The sequence below is a fragment of the Montipora capricornis genome, chromosome 2 (genome assembly GCF_036669925.1).
Source record: "Montipora capricornis isolate CH-2021 chromosome 2, ASM3666992v2, whole genome shotgun sequence".
Lineage (NCBI taxonomy): Eukaryota > Metazoa > Cnidaria > Anthozoa > Scleractinia > Acroporidae > Montipora > Montipora capricornis.
Window position 1 is genome coordinate 21091441 of NC_090884.1, and position 5000 is coordinate 21096440.

Consider the following 5000-nt stretch of genomic DNA (forward strand, 5'->3'; position numbering starts at 1 on the left):
ATAAAACAATATTATTCCATTCACACTTGTTGGATATGAGACTGGTCATAGCCAACTCGGTGCTACGTGCCTCCTTGGTTATTTACCGTCTCATATCCAACATGTGCTAATGGAGTAATAAGATTGTTAAATAAAATGTTTTTTCTCTGAAATTTTCAAGCTATCTATTGGAATAAGAACAACTGGAACAGTGACCTGAACACCCAGTTTCATGGTGGTGTGGCTTGGTGTGTTAAAATTACAGAATCTTCAAGGAATTTAAGAATGAGCCCTCTTGATGAGTTTTGCCAATCTAAGGGCATACAGTAGTTCACCTGCAAAAATTAATATGTTTAAATATTTAAAAAAAGGACATCAAAAATTATGAACAAAATCTCACAAGTCCAGACCTTAAAAACAATAATTATTGTATTATCATACACTCTTAACATTACAAAATAAATTTGATATTGTGTTCTTCATCTTTGAACATGTACATGTAACAGAAACTCCTAGCATAAAGAATCCTTTAATATTAATTTAATATGCCTTAAAACACTCTGCTTTCAATGTTTCTTTCTTGATAAAAAAATTGAGAATGATTTTTTTAGTAATTCACTGATGTGCTGACTTATTTTGCAGGATTCCAACAGCAGGAGCGTGGGCTGCTGGAGGTGGAATTGCATTTTTGTATTTCACAGACTGGAAGGTTGTAACAAAAAGAATTCCCTTCATCAAAGACAAATATGATCATGAATCTCCCAAGTGACAGGTGTGTGATTGAGATGTGTTTACTATTACTTAGAGACAAGATTTTTATATTCGGCAGGGATGTATACAAAAATAATAATATTATTGTGGGTGCAATTATTATTATGAACATGATCTTGGTAACCTTTTTAAGGTTACTTGCCTGAACAGAGAGCTAAAAGAATAATGGTATCATTAATGGCAAATCTTGCAGAAAATAGACTTCTGTTTAACAAATCGAAAGTGGTTCCGAGCGTTGTCTTTACTCTTATCGACAATGATATTCGTCAGTGGTCAAAATGAGGCGCAGCTGAGTGAGTCTACAACAAATCTTGACCATTGTGATGACGAATATCGTTGTTGATACGAGTACAGACAACGCTGAACCACTTTCAATTTGTTTTTTTCCACAATATTCAATGCCATACCCTGGGTGCCAGAGGTTCTATTTTTCTTTTGTGAAAGGCGAGCCGTTAAAATGGAGAGGCGAAAAATAAGGGGGTTAAGAATCTCACTTCCATGCAATTTGGTCCAAATAAGATATCTTGCCAAACTGGTTTTCTACAGTGATGTCACTGTTGTACCCAATTCAAGTCCTTTGGGAATAGAACATTTTGATTTTGACATTTCCCATCTCTCAGCAACCAATCAAAAGCAAATTGAAACCACAAACTGATTGCTGTTGGTGGTTGCAGTTTAGTTTTCTCACACGTGACTAGCTTTTTACTGGAAACAGGATATTTCTAGTGTTATGGTTTTCGGATTTTCTTTCAGCTCTCGGATATGTGAATCAGTCAAGGCATTCAAAGGACAAATAACGACTACGATAGCAGCTTTTGGATCCACGATCATGCAAATACTGATTCACGATCATGCAAATACGAACAAACTTTCGGCACAAGTTGAAATATCATCCAATTCCACATGCTCACCCTTGATGAAATTCCTGAACAGGTTTCAATTCTAAAATCTCTGAAATCCAGAATTTACTGTGTATTGTACTCTGCAAACCCCTAAATGCTCGCTCGAATTCACAGCCTTCCACCGCCAGCTTTGTTTTCGTGGCACTCCTTTCACTCAAAACCGGTTTTGTGGCCTCTGGGGTGCACTATCGTTGTTCAACCTGTGAAATTGAGTGTTAGATTGTTTTTACTTGGAAAGTACTGGCACTGAGATTCTTAACCGCCGTGACCAGAGGTTCTTATTTTTCGCCTCTCCATTTTAACCGATCGCTCCTCGCAAAAGAAAAATAGAACTTCTGGCACCCAGGGTATCAACTTCAAAGAAAGTGTTTATTTCAGAGCGTGACCAAAATCATACATGTAACACAAAGAAAGAGCAATCGTTGTCTATAATTTTCTTGCAATATGATTTGTTTATTACCCAAAATGAGTGTTCCTAATTGGCTATCACATTGCATGGCAAACTGACGTGAGCATGACACGTACAGCTTAGTCTAGACTCTTATCAACAACAGAAAATTAGCCAATCAGATTGCCAGATTACAAGCAATTGTGGTAAAAAACTTGTTTTCTTTAGCAACTGGACAGATATGTTATTTTTTGACTGAACGTTTCTTTTCAAGATCAAACTACACGTACGTCTGTATGATATAAATCTTGGGAAAACCTCAAACAAGATTTTGGAATCCCTTACCAGAAGGTCATATGAGATACATGAATTTAATTAACCCATTGACCCCTGGGGGCTGGGAGTGGGACTTCATAGATTTTACTCGATCTGACAAAGGTTTGCAGGGGCTATGTCTTGTACTTTGGCTTGAATGACCTTTTAGCTTCCTTGCATTTCCCTCCCTCCTTCTAATATTTTAGTGCACATACATTCAATCAACTGGAAAGCCTTTCCATCGAAATTAATAAAGCAAGAAGCAAATCTTTTATTGTTGCTACATGGTACAGACCTCTCAACTCATCTTTTGAATTATTCTCAGATTTTGAATCTTTTGTGGGTAAGCTGGATGCTGAAGGGAAAGAGTATTACCTTATGGGCGACCTTAATTGTGATATGCTCCCATCATCTAGGGAACTACTACTGTTTCGTATAGGCATTTAAAAATGTTTGATCGTAATCTGTTTCATTTGGACATGTTGGCCCTACCGTGGGTTGATCTCATGGGAAAGCTTTGTTCTTCAAATTGTGTGGTTTGCATGCTCCACTCCGCACTAAATACGTTCGTGCCTCTAAAAGTCCTTGGATTACCCCTGACCTTAAGAATTTGATGTATCGGAGTCTAAAAATTAAGGCTTTGCGGACAGGCGATCCAAGCGAGTGGAGTAATTTTAAGAAGTTGCGTAATGATGTGAACAATATGATCAAGAATGTAAAAAAGTCCTACTATTATAACACTTTTGATACTCACAATGGAAATTCATGCAAAACATGGGAAACCCAAATTGTCCAGGGATATAGAAGAAGTGGGCACCTTTTTCAATGAATTTGTTAACCATACCAACATTTGTTTTAGTTTGCAGCATGTAACTCAATTGCACGTTTTGTCCCACCTAAATAAATTACGCAAGAGAAGGGGATAGGTCTGGATTCAGCCAGACTTCTAAAAGAATCTGCGGGTCACTTGCTCTGATATTCAATCAATCGATGGACAATGGTATTTTTCCCGATGAATGGAAGAATTCAAGAATGTCGCCTCTTTTTAAGAAAGTGGGAGTGATCCTTCTAATTATCCAGCGATTGTGGCCAAGGTTTTTGAACGAATTTTTTACCACAATTGCTTGTAATCTCGCAATCTGGTTGGCTAATTTGCCGTTGTCGATTAGAGTCCAGACAACGCTGCTCGCGTCATGCTCGCGTCAATTTGTCGCGCAATGTAATAGCCAATCAGAAACGCTCATTTTGGGAAATAAACCAATCATATTCAAGGCTGCTGCCTAAGAAAATTTTAAAGGGGCCCTCAAAGCTAAACGGTGCGAACTTAGGAGCCCAACATATGAAGTGAAAGGTGTTGCTGTGAAAAATTAAGGAGCCCAGAGCTATTCTTTGGGAGCCCCAGGCTACCGGGCTCCTGTTAGGCAACAGCCTTGATATTGCAAGAAAGTTATAGACAACGCTTGCTCTTTGTTTTCTGAAATAAACACTTTCTTTAGCGTTGAATATTGTGGTAAAAAACAAATCAAAAGTGGTTCAGCGTTTTCTGTACGCTTATCGACAACGATATTCGTCATCACAGTGGTCAAGATTTGTTGTAGACTCACTCGGCTACACCTCATTTTGACCACTGACGAATATCGTTGTCGATAAGAGTACAGACAACGCTGAACCACTTTCGATTTGTTAAGTCTATGGTCAGTTGTATCATTATCTAAATGAAAATAATCTTCTCAGCAGACATCAATCTGGTGTTCGCTCGCTTCATTCTTCAGTTACTGCTTTGATTGAAGCGAGTGATAAACGTACGATCAGGCACGGCGAACTCCTCTCCAGGCCCCCAAATTTGAAAGCACATTAAAAATGGTGGTCACCACGATCAAATTGTTTTGGCCGAACGGAGTAAAACTATGACCATATTTTAGCCCTCTTATTTAGCCAGGGCTTCCGATAGGATGCGCCATATTATGCGTAAACATGCGTTGATTATGCGGAAATTGAAACAATTTATAGAACTAATAATTAGGCCCGTCCAATGTATTTATATGCTTATGGTAAATCAGTACTCGAAATTGCGACTAATACAGTCGTATTTACGACTGAATTTTTTCCTATTGAGATTAAGATATCTGGACGAGTCACCAATTTGCGACCAGCCTTCACCGTTAAAATAAAATGGTTAGCAATCGGCATTTTGCCTAAACATTTGCTAAAATAAATAAAGCAATAAAAATATATTTTGTTTCTCGTCATGAATTTTGTTTCAATGTGGAGATATGGAGCAAAATTGTGATGTGGTTGAACCACGATTCATTCCCTCGATCATTCACCATTTTCAGCGGTTGTTTACACATACGTACTGCGGGCTCCTATTTTGTTTTGTACAACTTTATCCCAATGATGATTGTCCCTACTTCTACAAATGATGCAATTATTTTAATTTGCTACTATAACTGGCAGCTAAATTTTCATACCTTGTTGCATCTTTTTTACAAATATAATATCGAGCCTAGGGTATGTGATGAAAACGGTTTAACTAGAGTCCAGGCTCATTGCCGAAAAATGTGTGGAAACTGCTTACGAACTTTCACCTTGCGAACGAAATGGCGTGTTTTCTTCAATGTTCAGGAAAATAAGCGTTTCAAAGT

General features: G+C 37.9%; 1 long non-coding RNA gene across 1 annotated transcript in view; it reads left to right on the forward strand.

The window, feature by feature from the left end:
- LOC138039057 (uncharacterized) overlaps positions 1 to 5000 on the forward strand; it is a 20168-nt gene that overhangs the window by 2557 nt on the left and 12611 nt on the right. Inside the window, exon 2 of the long non-coding RNA XR_011130352.1 lies at positions 622 to 751. This is a non-coding gene — a long non-coding RNA (uncharacterized lncRNA). The remainder of the gene's footprint in view (positions 1 to 621; positions 752 to 5000) is intronic.